General features: G+C 45.2%; 1 long non-coding RNA gene across 1 annotated transcript; it reads left to right on the forward strand.

The window, feature by feature from the left end:
• The first annotated feature begins 3,565 nt into the window (after window positions 1-3,565).
• LOC125487554 lies at window positions 3,566-11,068 on the forward strand. The gene is made up of 3 exons (XR_007265950.1): window positions 3,566-3,666; window positions 5,171-5,271; window positions 10,071-11,068. It is a non-coding gene; the product is annotated as an uncharacterized LOC125487554 (long non-coding RNA).
• The last annotated feature ends 4,432 nt before the right edge of the window (window positions 11,069-15,500 follow it).

The raw sequence follows: 15,500 nt of genomic DNA on the forward strand, positions 1-15,500 counted from the left end.
TCACAAATGTGCAAATACCCAATTGAAAACATCAAGGTGATGGATTTACCTGAATGACTGCTACATAAGAATAGAAGCAATTCATGTAAGGTTTCACCATGAACAGGAAAATAGCTCTGTTTATTGAAAATATCCTTATTCTTCAACAGATGGCAGAGAAAAAAAGGGTTATCAATTTACGAGTACACAAATTCAATGGCACCCCTTTAAATACTCCAAATACACACACACATTCATAAATAAGACAGATGAAAGACACCAATATTCAAACACATTATTGGTAAAAGATTAGTGAAGGATAGAGTGGAGCCGATAAGGAACGAGCAGACTAAGCAAAGGGTATGGCAGCGGTGCTAATGAATACTTTGCTTCTGTTTTTACCAAATTAGGAAATGGTGACAATGGTCAATTTGAAATGTGGTGTTGAGCAACTGAGCATTATAGTGATAGATAAAGAAGAGGTGCTAAAAAGGTTGGTAGCACTCAAGGTAGAGAAGTTGGCAGGTCCAGAGGGAATGCATCCTAGATTGCTGAGAGAAGTAAGGAACAAATTGTTGAGCCATTGACAGAAATTTTCCAGGCCTCCCTGAGCACAGAATTCGTCCGGAGGCCCGAAGGATTTCATATTGACACTGTTGTTTAAGAAAGAGGCAAAGGATAACCCAGGAGACTACAGACTTGTCAGCTTGGCGTCAATAGTGGGCATAATACAGGATAAGGTAAATAAACAGCTAAATAAAAAAAAAATTAGACTGTCAACATGGCTTTGCCAAAGGCAGGTCATGTCTGACAAATTTACAGAGTCATAGATCACAGAAACAGACCCTTAGGTTCAACCAGTCCATGTCAAACATAATCCCAAACTAAGCTAGTCCCACCTGTCTGCTCCTACCCTATATCCCTCCAAACCTTTCCTATTCAAGTATCTATCCAAATGTTTTTTAAACATTGTAATTGTACCTACATCCACAACTTCCTCAGAAAGTTCATTCCAGACGTGATCACCCTCTGTGGAAACAAAATGCCCCTCATGTCTTTTTAAATTTCTCTCCTCTCACCTTAAAAATGTGCCCGCTAGTCTTGAAATCCCCCATCCAAGGGAAAAGACAACTTCCTTTAACTCTATCTATACGTGTCATTATTTTATGAAATTCTATCAGGTTGCTTTTCAACCTCCTATGCTCCAGTGAAAAAAGTTCCAGCCTATCCAGTCTTTCTTTATAACTCAAACTTTCCATACCCGGCAACATCCTGGTAAATCTCCTCTGAACTCTCTCCAGCTTGATAATATCCTTCCTATACTGGGCTACCAGAACTGGATGCAGTATTCCAAAAAAGGCCAAACCAATGTCTTGTACAACATCAACATGACTTCCCAACTCCTATACTGAAAGGACTGAGCAATGAAGGCAAGCATGCCAAATGCCTTTTTAACCACCCTGTCTATATTTGATACAAATTTCAAAGAATTTTGTGCCTGCACTTCTAGGTCCCTCTGTTTTAAAACTCTAACCAAGGCCCTATCATTAATTGTATAAGCCCTACCCTTGTTTGTTGTACCAAAATGCAATACCTTGATTAAGTTCTTTGATGAAGTGACACAGGCAGTGGCTGAGGTTAGTGCCACAGATATTGTATATTTGGACTTTCAGAAAGCATTTGATATCGTGCCACATGGCATGTTGGTTATCAAATTAGAAATTGTTGGGATTGATAAATCCATGGCATCATAGATTAGAAGTTGGCTAAAAGATAAGAAACAGAGTGTAGACACAGATGGACATTTCTCAGGTTTGAGACAAGTTGAAAGTGGTGTTGACATTGGGAGCCTTGCTTTCTTCTGATTTATATAAACGATTTGAAGATTGGTGTTAAGAGCAAAATCTCTAAATTTGCAGATGATTCTAGGCTAGGAAGAATAGTGAATTGAGAGGATGGCACTGGGAGAAACATTGACAATTTGGCCAAGTGGGCTGACACTTGGCAGACGAATTTCAATGGAGAGAAATGTGAGGTAATGTATTTTGGAAGAAGAAACACGGAAATACAAGTTCAATGGTACAAATTTGAGGGGAGTACAGGGGCAGAGGGACCTTGGGTTTCACGTCCATAATTCCCTGAAGGTAGTCAGGCAAGTTGAAACAGTTATTAAGAAGGCTTATGAGATCCTTGGGTTTATAAATAGAGACACTTGTGCTGCTTTTATTCTGGGGTGGCACGATGGCTCAGTGGTTAGTACTGCTGCCTCACAGTGCTAGGGACCTGGGTTCGATTCTACCCTTGGGCAACTGTCTGGGTGGAGTTTGCATGTTTCCCCCCACGTCTGCATGGGTTTCCTCCGACCCACAGTCCAAAGATGTGCAGGCTAGGTGGATTGGCCATACTAAATTGCCCATAGTGTTCAGGGATGTGTAGCTCAGGTGGGTTATAGGGTGATGGGTCTGCCTGGGATGCTCCGAGGGTTTGTGTCGACTTGTTGGGCCGAAGGGCCTGTTTCCACACTGTCGGGATTCCATGATACATAGAGTATAAAAGCAAGGAAGTGATGCTACATCTCTACAAATCATTGGTCAGACCACACTTGGAGTATTGTGTTCAGTTCTGGTCATCGTATTTAGGGAAGGATGTTGAAGCACTGGAGAGAGTACAAAGGAGATTTACTAGAATGCTGTTCAAAAGTTCAAGGTGCAGGATATAACCTCCCTGCGTTTCTGTGAGACTATGTTTGGTGTAATGGTGAAAGAGCAACAACCCACTGATTGAATCTGCAGTTGCCACTTTTTTCTGACTGCAAGTGATTGGAAAGTGCAGGTAAAATCTTACTTCTAACGCCTGTCTCATTCATTCCGGAGCCTTGGAAGGGAGAATCATTGATGGGCTTGATTCCCTGTCTGAAATGTGATTTCAACTGACAGCTATTAACGGAGGTCTCACTGCAGGAGACTTTAATGATCTTACACGAATCACAAATACGGGCAGGTTTGAAGGAGCTTTCTCACAATCAGGGATGAAACAGGAGTAAGTGAAAGCTAGTCAGTTAGGTTTGTGTACAGGACTGTAGAATGAGAGAATGCATGTTCCACGGTATTGAGTTAAAACTTAACAAACATAATTTATTGATACTGCATGAATGGCCGGAATGATTCCTGGCTAAAATATCAATCAGTGAACTCACTCTTCTACCCACTCCCTCATTCCCTCTTTTGCCACTGTCGAATTACCCACTTTTCCTTGTTCACTCCTTCACTGACGTATAGGAACAACTCCTAGTAACGAATCATAGCGTTATAGCTTTTTTGCATTATACAGTGCAGAGGGAGGCCCTTCTGTCTATTGTGAACTTAACGGTCGTCAAACACCTTCCTATTTTAGTCCCAAAAGTGTAAAAGAAATTATCTTCATAAAACTGGACTTAAAAAGTGGTCTACATCGTATTTTAGGATATAATTTAAAGCAGAATGAAAAATATGTTGCATGGCGCTGCCTTCACCCAGCATTCTCCGCGGTTGGGAATGTCCCCTAGCTACAGCATTAGAAATCACCGCGCATGCGCCTTATCCACAGGGGCATGCGCAGTGCGTGAGAGACCGAGGAGCGGGAGCTTTTTCTCCTCCTCGGCTCAAACAAAAGATAACGATGAGGCGGCGCGGAGGTCGCGATGCACGGGTATGTAGACCGGGAGGCTTCGTAAACACTTTACTTAGGTGATAAACCACAGGCCCCCGCTCCAGAATTAAAAAAAAACACGTTTATCGCGCCAACAACAGGAGGAGGCTGGAAGATCCTTCGAAGGCAACAGGCCGCGGGTTGACTGTCGCCATCTTTGTAGGGGGCAAGCGCGCATGAGTCCGCCATGTTTGTCAGGGGCGGCGCCCGCCATCTTGGCCGGCGTTGTGGGCGTCAGTGCGCAGGCGTGGCGGCCATTTTACAAATGGGACAATGGTTTGGGAATTGATACTTTTTGTGATGTCACAATGGGGGGTGGGGGGAACAACGTGTCCATCAAAACTGCTCCACGCTCTGGGTCCCAAGGCCTCAATGTTGAGGTAGATCCATATCAGAGGAGGGCAGAGAGAAAAGGCACTGATTCCTGCACTCTGCACCACACCACCTCATGCATTAACATCCTTCCCTGTCTATCCATTGACCTGGGGACCTGTCGAACGCCGACTCAGGACACTGAGTAGATAGACATCATCCGCAAACTGAGGGGGGCCTTTATTGGTCAGCACATTAAGTATAGGAGTTGGGTGTCTTGTTGGACGTGTGCAGGACACTGGTTAGGCCACTTTTGGAATACTGCGTTCAATTCTGGTCTCCCTGCTGCAGAAAATATGTTGTTAAATTTGAAAGGGTGCAGAAAAGACTTACAAGGACTGGAGGGTTTGAGCTACGGGGAGAGGCTGAATAGGCTGGTATTATTTTCCCTGGAACATAGGTGGCTCAGGTGGGGACCTATTGAGGTTTATAAAATGATGAGGGGCATGGATAGAGTGAATAGCCAAGGTCTTTCTCCCTAGGGTAGGCGAGAAAGTGGTGGAGGCTGGTACAACAGCAAGATTTAAAAGCCATCTGGATGGGAACATAAATAGAAAGGGATATGGGCCAAATGCTGGCAAATGGGACAAGATTAATTTAGGATATCTGATCGGCACAGACAAGTTGGAAGAAAGGGTCTGCTTCCGTGCTGTATGACTGTATGTGCCACCGGGCGGCTTTGCAAAGGTAGAAATGTGGACCACCTGTGACCTTGGGCCGGGAGAGAATGTATTATGTAAGACACAACCCTGAGCAGGCGTCACCCTCGAGTTGAGGGGCAGCTGCTGGTTGAGAGGACTAGGGATGTTTCTAAAGTTGCTACCTTCATGGGTGCAAAAGTGAGAAAGGGTGCTCTGGGCCAAGTGAGTGAATGACATGAATATATCTCCTGGGCAGGTAGGATGGGGTTTATAAACTCTTTTTTACAAGGAGGGGGTGATGTTAGAAGGGGAAGGATTTACACACAGCAAATTTGAACCGAGAGAAATATTCTGAAGAAGGGTCGCACCACTCAGCTTTCTGTCCACAATTGCTGCCTGACCTGCTGAGGTTCTCCAAGTCAAATATTTGTCTTTTCTGAACTTCTATCCTGAACTGACAGTGATGATTTTGTAAACCTTTTTTTTAACAGGATATTAGAAGAGGATTTGCAGATCGGTAACTGAAACGCAGCATCACATCACGATCTGACAGTCACTCGATTTGTTATTCATTCATTTTTGACCTTTGAACGTAAGCATTGAATTCCAAGTCAGTCACACATTCTGCATAAAATTACAATCTCACCGTAATTCTTGCTCAGTGTTTTAATTATGTACGTAATCTTTTCACCATCAACAAATGGGAATAGCAAATCTTGTTCAGCCCTATCTTACCCTGTCATAAATTTGTAGAACTCAATTCCCTTTGCTCTGCAGAGAACATGCTCAGTTTTTCCAACCTGACCTTAAAACTAAAATTCCTCTTTCCTTGAACCATTCTGATAAATCTCCTCTGCACCCTTTCAGATCGTTCTCTGGTTTACTCAGACCCATGTGCTCTGTGTTTGTGTGTGTTTTGTGCTGGTATCATGCACAGGAAATTCCACAGTGACATCACCCACCCACCAGGTAAATCTTTCCTGAACCCTCACCAGCTGAATAATGTCCTGCCTAGAAGAGGCCTCACCAATGTCCTGTACAACCTCAACGTGACGTCCCAACTCCTATACTCAAAGATCTGAGCAATGAAGGCAAGCGTGCTGAACCTCTTCTTAACCACCCTTTGTAGATATGACACAAATTTCAAAGAATTATGTACCTGAACCCTTGGGTCTCTCTGTTCTGCAACACTAACCAAGGCCCTACCATGAATTGTGTAAGTCCTGTCCTTGTTTGTTTTATCAAAATGCAACACCTCATTTTTTTTTTTCTTTATTCATTAATGGGATGAGGACATTGCTGGCTAGGCAGCATTTATTGTCTGTCCCTAATTGCCCAGAGTCAACCACATTAGCTGTGGGTCTGGAGTCACATGTAGGCCAGACCAGGTAAGGATGACAGTTTCCTTCCGTAAAGGGCATTAGTGAACCAGGTGGATTTTTCCAACAATAGACAATGGGTTCATGGTCATCATTAGATTCTTAATTCCAGATATTTTATTGAATTCAAATTCCACCATCTGCTGTGGCGGGATTTGAACCCAGGTCCCCAGAATGTCATCTGGGTCTCTGGATTAACAGTCCAGCAATAATACCACTAAGCCATTGCCTCCCCCTTAATTTATCCAAATTAAACTCCACCTGCCACTCCTCAGTCCATTGACCCAATTGATCAAGATCCCCTTGTAATCCTAGATAACCTTCTTCACTGTCCTCAGCCTCCAAACGTGGTGTCGTCTGCGAAATTACCTACCATGCCTTCTATATTCTCATCTAAATCATTTATATAAATGACAAACAAAAGTGGGCCAAGTACTGATCCCTGAGGAATACCGATTGTCACAGTCCTTTGAGAAACTTGTCTGTTTCAATAAGGTCTCCTCAATCTTCTCAACCCCAATGTGTACAGGCCCAGCCTATTCAACCTCTCCCTCATAAGACAGTCCCTCCATACCCAGGATCCACCTAATGAATCTCCTCTGGACTGCTTCCAATGCCAGTGCGTATTTTCTTAGATAACGTGAACAAAACCGTTCACAGCATTCCAACTGTGGACTGTATAGTTTTAAGAAGACCTTCCTACTTTTCTACTCCATTCTGTTTAAAATACAGTGCAGCATTCCAGTTACCTTCTGGATTACCCACTGAACTTGGATGCTAACTTTTTGAGAGTGCGTTCAATTCTCCCTCCTATAGGAAAGATGTTGTGAAACTTAAAGGGGTTCAGAAGAGATTTACAAGTATGTTGCCAGGGTTGGAGGGTTTGAGCCATAGGGACAGGCTGAATAGGCTGGGGCTATCTACTCGGAGGCTGAGGGGTCACCTTATAGCAGTTTATAAAATCATGAGGGGCATGGATGGGGTGAATATCCAAGGTCTTTTCCCTAGGGTAGAGGAGTCCAAAACTAGAGGGGGTAGTTTAAGGTGAGAGGGAAAAGATTTAAAAGAGACCTAAGGGGCAACTTTTTCAGGCAGAGGGTGGTGCATGTATGGAATGAGCTGCCAGAGGAAGTGGTGGAGGCTGGTACAATTACAACATTTAAAAGGCATCCGAATGGGTACATGAATAAGAAGGGTTTAGAGGGATAGGGGCCAAATGCTGGCAAATGGGACTAGATTAGTTTAGGATATCAGTCGGCATGGATGAGTTGGACTGAAGGGTCTAATTCACTGCTGTACATCTATATGACTCTATAATTCAGAATATTACTCCCAGTGTTAATGGGACACTGTAACCATGCTGTTCAGCTCTACGACTGTACGACACCCAAATCTCTGTGCTATAACTGACTTCCACATTTAAATAATGTTCAGAACCTCTATTCCTCCTGCCAAAGTGCATAACCTGAGATTTTCCCACATGATATTCCATCTGACAAGCTTTTGCCCATTCGCTTAACCTGCCCATATCCCTTTGTAGAGCCTTTGTGTCATCCTCACCCACTTGCCTTCCCACCTATCTTTGTGTCATCCACAATCTTGGCTCTATTCACTTACCCCCATCCGAGTCATTAATATGTATCGTGAATAATTGTGGCCCCAGCACTGATCCCTGTCACATGCTGCTATTTACAGGTCGCCATCCTGAAAATGGCCCTCTCATCCGACTCTGTTCATCCACTAATCCTCTCTCCATGCTAATATACGACCTCCAACAGCATGACCTCTTACCTTTTTAAGTAGCCTAAAGTGTGGTACCTTATACCAGACTAAAATCTGAAAATCTAAATACATTACATCCACTGCTCCCCCTTTATCTATCCTGCTTGTTACTTCCTCCAAGAATTCTAATACATTTATCAGGCATGATATCCCTTCCTGAAGTCATGCTGACTCTGCTCAAGCATATTCTGCGTTTCTATGTAGCAGACTCCAACATTTTCCCCATAACTGACGTTAAGCTAATTGGCTTGTCATTGCCTAGTTTTTGTTGAAATAGTGGAGTTACGTCGGCAGTTTCCCAATCCCCTGCGACTTTTCCAGAATCTAAGTATCCTTGAGGAGATTATTACCACTATCTATCTGTAGCCGTTTCCTTTAATCTCCTAGAATGTTTCCGGTCAGGTGCAGGAGAGGCGTGAGCGTCAGCCCCCATTAGTTTCCCTCGCCCCTTTTCTCTAGTAATTGTTTTTATTTCTTCCCCTCTTTTTTGGGGCCTTGAATATTTAGCATTTTTTTTTGGAAAGCAGCCAGTGTCGTTTACTGTGAAGACTGACGCAAAAGATTTATTCAACTCCTCTGCTAGTTCCTGGTTCACGTTATTTCCACCGTCGCATTCTCTAAGGGGTCCATTTTTACCTGGCCTTCTTGCTTCCTGTCTACATATTGATGTAAGCTGTCGCTGTCCACCTTGATATTAAGTGCAACTTTATTAAAGTTTAGCTTCCCGCTGTCTGTTTTGTTTTACGGTTGTCTTTTGTTGGTTTACCCCCATCCTTCGGCTTACCACTAACCTCTGCCACATTTCTCTTCCTATTTGATCCTGTCTTTGACCTTCCCCGGTTGGGTTCTCCCTCACTCGAATTGTTATGGACCAGACCACCAGACCCCCTCAAAATATTTTAAGAAACGAGCCTAGGCCCTAACTTTCTCTTATTTTAAAGGTAGATGTGAAGTGCCGTGTTCCAGATGCGATGCAGTTAAAAATGCCACCAAAGAAAGAGGAATTTAGAACAACTTAATTGGAAAACTTAACAGATTAATAGATGCAGTAACTGTTACTAATTAACTGTTCAAATAAAGTAACATCTCCTAAACACACCCTTTGGGGAGAAAGGAAATGTCAGACACAGATTCTCACATGCAGTTATAGAGTCGTAGAGCACGGAAACAGACCCTTGGGTCCAACTCGGCCATGCGACCAGATATCCTATATTAATCTGGTCCCATTTGTCAGCATTTGGACCCTATCCCTCTAAACCCTTCCTAACCATATACCCATCCAGATGCCTGTTAAATGTTGTAATTGTACCAGCCTCCACCACTCCCTCTGGCAGCTTGTTCCATACACGCACCACCCTCCGCGTGAGAATCAGGAGGGAACTCAGAGGCGATGGTGTTCGCATCCTCCTGCTGCCCTGCTCTTAGGGGGTGGTGGAGGTTGAATGTCTGGAAGGCTTTGTCAATGTTCTAGTCAGGTTTTAGAGAAACACGATCCCTCTCCCTCACCCTCGCCCGCCTCTCCCTTTCTCTCCTGCCCGTCCCCCCCGACCAGCTGAAACTTGAGAGGGCGTGGAAAAGATTTACAAGGACGTTGCTGGGTTTGGAGGGTTTGAGCTATAGGGAGAGGCTGAATAGGCTGGGGGCTGTTTCCCCTGGAGTGTCGGAGGCTGAGGGCGTGACCTTATAGAGGTTTATAAAATCATGGAAGGAATGGATAGGGGGAGTAGGCAAGGTCTTTTCCCTGGGGTGGGGGAGTCCAAAACAAGAGGGGCATAGGTTTAAGGTGAGGGGGTAAAGATTTAAAAGGGACCTGAGGGGCAACTTTTTCACGCAGAGGGTGGTGCGTGTATGGAACGAGCTGCCAGAGGAAGGGGTGGAGGTTGGTACAATTACAACATTTAAAAGGCATCTGGATGGGTACGTGAATAGGAAGGGTTTAGAGGGATATGGGCCAAACGCTGGCAAATGGGATCAGATTAATTTAGGATATCTGGTTGGCATGGACAAGTTGGACCGAAGGGCCTGTTTCCGTGCTATACATCTCTGTGACAGCTTCCCTTCTCCGAAGTCCAGGAGTCGACTGGTGGATTTCTGTGACAACCCAGCGGATTCCATTTTCCCCTTTCTCATGGTTCCCTGCTCAGAATCGTTGGCCTCAGTCTCCCAAAACCTGCCTTTGTGTTTATTTGACGTAGGTTCTCTCTCACCTCTTTTCTGTGCTGTAATTCAGTTTGGCAGAATATTATCAAGGACGGATCCTGCTCGAAAGCTCAAAAAAGAACGAAACGTCACACCGGGATTGTACCGTAACCTGAACGTTGTTGGATTTTCAACGTGGAAAGCGTGGTGCGCAGCCGAGGGAATCTGCCCACATCAGCTGAGCGTGGCCGAAGCTTTGGGCAGCCGTCGGGGCTCAAATGCAGCCGCCTGTTGGAGAAACCGTGGAAGCGCGGGGACCGTGGGAAGGGGTTTCCGATCCCCGTCTGCGCTGGAAGTTCACCGATACGCAGCTGCACCGGGGTGAGGGGTTGGGGGAGGTGAAGGGGCCATTCGTTTGCTGCGAGTGTGGGAAGCGGTTCACCCGGTGTTCCGACCTGCCCGGAGGGCGCGCAGCGGCGAGTGGCCGTTCTCCTGCTCCGAGGGCAGCGAGCGGCTTACTCTGTCCTGCTGAGGCGCCAGTGGGCCGACGTGGGTGAGATACAAGTGCCCGGTCTGTGGCTGGCGACGCAAGAGTCCTTGGGAGTCAGTCTGCGACGTCCAAAACACCACCACCTCCAAGTCCCCCTCCAAGTCACTCACCATCCTGACTTGGAAATATATCGCCATTCCTTCACTGTTGCTGGTTCGAAATCCTGGAATTCCCTCCCTAATAGCATTGTGGGTCAACTCACAGCAGGAGGAATGCAGCGGTTCAAGAAGGCAGCTCACCACCACCTTCTCAAGAGCAACTAGGGATGGGCAAGAAATGCTGGCCAGCCAGCAACGCCCACATCCCACAAAATGAGTAGAAAAACAAGAGGCTGAAGCCCCTGCTCTGAGTGCGGCAAGAGATTCGCTTGTCTATGCCACCTACTGAGCCACTAGCGGGTTCACAGTGATTCAGTTTCGCCATCAATCACATCCGCTGATTCACCATGTCCATTGACACTTGGTTCTGCTGCTGACATTATTAAACTCCTCAGCCTCAATATTTTGGACAGAAGTCAAATAAATTAGCTCTTTGCTAAATACGAAGTGTCTTGAGTCTCTGTCATGCATGTTAGTACCACTGGAGTGTTTAGGACTGCGCTCACATTCTCTGGATAAGGTATTAGTCAGTTAGGGCTGAAGAGACCCACTGAAGTTTAATTTGGATAAAAGCGAGTTGTTGCATTGTGGTAAAACAAAGGCAAGAGTTGTACAATTAAAAGTCAACCTCTGTATAGTCAAGGAGTCATATAACACAGAAACAGACCCTTCGGCCCAACCAGTCTGTGCCAAACGTAATCCCAAACCAAACCATACCCACCTACCTGTTCATGTTGTAGAATAGAGACCCCTAGGGACAGGTATTTCTGCTATAATGTGTATTTCGTTAATGCAAATTGGCTGTAATGCGATTAATGAATACTGAATGCTGTTTGGATAATGCAAATTTTCCACTGCACAGTATAGAAATTTTCTATAGCGATTTCCCTATAACGTGATTTTCAATGGGGAGTTTCTATAGCGTGAGGTCAGACAAGAATGCAGTTATTGCGTTATCGGAGAAATACCGAGTACATAATTCTTTGAAGTTTGTGTCACATGTAGACAGGGTGGTTAAGAAGGCGTGTAGCACGCTTGCCTTCATTGCTCAGACCTTTAAGTGTAGGAGTTAGGACGTCATGTTGAGGCTGTACAGGATGTTGGTGAGGCCTGTTCTGAAGTACTGTGTCCAGTTCTGGTCGCCCTGTTATAGGAAGGATATTATTAAGCTGGAGAGGGGTCAGAAGAGATTTGCCAGGATGTTGCTGGGAGTGAAGGGTTTGAGTTATAGGGATAATCGGGGACTTTTTTCATTGAAGCATAGGAGATTGAGGAGTGAGTTAATAAAATAATGAGGGATATAGATAAGGCGAATGACAGGTGTCTTTTCATAAGGGTAGGGGATTTCAAGACTGGGGGCAATTTTTTAAGATGAGAGAAGAGAGATTTTAAAAAAGACATGAGGGGCAATTTTTTTACACAGAAAGTGGTTTGTGTGTGGAATGAACTGGCAGAGGAAGTGGTGGATGTGGGTACAGTTACAATGTTTAAAAGACTTTTGGATAAGTACATGAGTAAGAAACGTTTGGAGAGATATGGGCCAGGAGTAGGCAAGTGGTACTAGTTTAGTTTGGGATTATAGTTGGACTGAAGGATCTGTTTCTGTACTGGAAGTGGTGAAGCAGATTGCAGAGGCTGTAATGCCTCTCTCTGCTCCTTCACAGCAGCAATAGTGTAAAACAATCATGAGCGATGCTCGTGTTTATAGAGTGGCAGCAACAGGGTCAGGGTTGATGTTCAGAGATGCAGAGAGAAAAGAAAAATAAAGATTGAGGTGTGTTTTTTTAAAAAAAGATTGTATTTTGCCATTTGCTGAATCTTTTTTGCCCATTTCTCTGTCATTAGTTTACAACTACAACACGGCCATTTTTCCTGCAGCGTCAGAGACTGAGGGGTGACCTTATAGAGGTTTATAAAATCATGGGTGCATGGATGGGGTGAATAGCCAAAGTCTTTTCCCCAGGGTAGGGGAGTCCAAAACTAGAGTGACATAGTTTTAAGGTGAGAGGGGAAAGATATTGAAGGACCTAAGGGGCAACTTTTCACACAGAGACTGGTGCATGTATGGAATGAGATGACAGAGGAAGTGGTGGGGGCTGGTACAGTTACAACATTTAAAAGGCATCTGGGTGCGTACATGGATAGGAAGGGTTTGGAGGGATATGGACCAAATGCTGGCAAACGGGATTAATTAATTTAGGATTTCTGGTTAGCATGGACTATTTGGACTGAAGGGTTTCTTTCTGTGCTGTACAACTCTATGACTCTAACCGAGACTACATTTCAGAAGGACTGCATTGTCTACTGGCACCTGCAGATGCCAGGGAACCTCTCTCACCTCTGCGCTGGTCTCACTTCCCCTACTGGGCTTGATCTCCAACTGCCAAAGTCCCAATCCAGGCAGAAGATGAAGACAGATGAACATTCAAGCAGGGACTTTCACCACAGGAGGGAAAGTCAATTCATAGCCATCACCAAATCACCCTTTATTTACATGAACAGGGTTTGACTGTGGTACCGCCTCATGCAGAGTCAGGCACCAGAGTGTTGGTATCTCTGACACTCACCCTTTTCACCCATCAGCCAGGGCTCCCTGACTGGACCAGATTAACAGCCCCAATCAGGGAACTCATATTCTGTGAGGTCCAGCTGGCTGACCTTGTCACAATTATCATTCATCATTTGTGGTCCCTCACAGATGAAGATTACTCTCTTCCACTCTCCGGGTGAATCTGTTGGTAGCTGTACAGACAGGAAGGGTTGGTATGGCATTGGTGTGGCAGCGGATTCCTTTCACTGTTTTTGCCTGGCTTCCATCTTTTCCCCCGACGACAAGTCTCCTGGCGCTTGACGCTCCACCTGCACTTTGGACGGTCTTGGGCCAGTGATTCCCTGGTGTCATTGGGAATGCCGCACTTCCCCAGTGAGGCCTCGAGGGTGTCCCTGAAGTGCTTCCTCTGCCCACCTGGGGTTCGCCTGCCGTTTCGGAGCTGGGAGTAGAGCACCTGCTCAGGGAGTCTTGTGTCGGTCTTGCGGACAACGTGCCCAGCCCATCGCAGCTAATAGAAGGTGGGCAGTGTCTCAATGCTGGGGATGTTGGCCTGGTCAAGATTGCTGGTGTTGGTGTGTCTTTCTTCCCAGTGGATTCACAGGATCTTGTGCAGGCAGCGTTGGTAACATTGCTCCAGAGCCTCAAGATGTCTGCTGTAGACAGTCCACAACTCAGAGCCATGTAGGAGGGTGCAAAACATCCTCTCAGCCCAACGTTTATATAACTCTCCCAGCCTAGCATTTTTTTTAGTCTACAATCACAACAGCAATGAATTGACTTTTCTTCCTATGGTGAAAGTCTCTGTTTGAATGTTTGTCTGTCTTCATTTTCTGCCTGGATTGGGACTTTGGCAGTCGGAGATCAAGCCCAATAGGGGAAGCAAGCTCAACACTGAGGTGAGGGAGGTTCCCGGGCATTTGCAGGTGCAGGCAACTTGAGGTCTCCTGGAGAGCGTGGTAAAATGGAGGAGATTGAACCCTTGTAGGGAGTGCCAACCCGGTGTGGCTAAGCACTTATGAAAGATCATTGAGCTTTCAACTTTATTTCTTCATTTTCTATCTAATACTAAGACAGACTGTAATGTTTAACTTTTCACCTTGTTTCTTTATTTTCCTACTTTGTACCTAAGGTTTTTTACCCAGGTACCTTTGTACCTAAGCTGGCACTGGGAATGGAGACATTGTACCTTTTTCACTGTACACATGTACTGCTGTACTTGAGTACACGTGACATTAAAACTAATGCTAATTCTAATTGATCTCTCTCTCTCTCTGTCAACGTAAGTTAATATTTACACAGAGTTGTATCTGTTCCTTCCAGTGTCTACCCCACTCTCTGTGTCTATCAGTCTCTATTTCTATTTCTGCCACTTCAATTCTCTCAATTTCTCTGTGACTTCCATTTTCCTGCTGTTGCTCTCTGAGAAACTTGACATTCTGAGACATTTTGACAGAGCAGCTGCTGAAAACCTTCTCCCCCGGCCGGGATGCTTCGAACTGATTTCACAATCCCCAGAAAGCATATCAATCTGTAAGGTCTGAAGTGAGGAGACTTTTTTTTTCCAGCAAAGGATTAAGAATCCTCACCATTCCCCAGCTTGGAGGTCTTGGTGGGTATTGAAGTCTGAGATGGAGAGAGCGTTGGACGCTGAAGCAAATAAAGGGTGATTGCAGGAGCTGCTAAAATGGGGGTTCGGACTCCAAGTGTGGTTATGAGCTGGAATTCCAGGACAGGTAGAGGGGTAAGCTCTGAGACACCAAAGGCAGCTTTGGACTACTGACTGAGATATAACAGCTTTACTCCCTCCCTAACAGGCCACTGCTCCTCAGCCCTCAACTCTGACTGAGGGTCATTTTCAAACCTTAATATACAGCTCCCAGAGGAAATGATGTAGGAATGACTTAGCTACTGAGATTGGCCTTGAAATTGCATTTGAAGCTGGCGATATGCTATAGTTTAGTGAAGTGGCGGACGAGCCTGAAGCAAGATTCCTGCTCCTTTTTACACATTCTATTGCAGTGGAAATGGCAATTAAAACAACTATTAACAACACTGTTAGTGCGTAGCATGGCCATGCAGTTTGGCACCACTGGATTAAGTCATAGAGTCATGCAGCATGGAAACAGACCCTTCAGTTCAACCCGTTATGCTCACCATAATCCAAAACCAAACTAGTCCTACTTCCCTGACAACAAGGTGCAGGGCTGGATGAACACAGCAGGCCAAGCAGCATCATAGGAGCAGAGAGGCTGACGTTTCGGGCCTAGACCCTTCATCAGAAAACCTTTTCTGATGAAGGGTCTAGGCCCGAAACGTCAGCCT

Source organism: Rhincodon typus, chromosome 42, assembly GCF_021869965.1.
Source record: "Rhincodon typus isolate 14 chromosome 42, sRhiTyp1.1, whole genome shotgun sequence".
NCBI classification, from domain to species: domain Eukaryota; kingdom Metazoa; phylum Chordata; class Chondrichthyes; order Orectolobiformes; family Rhincodontidae; genus Rhincodon; species Rhincodon typus.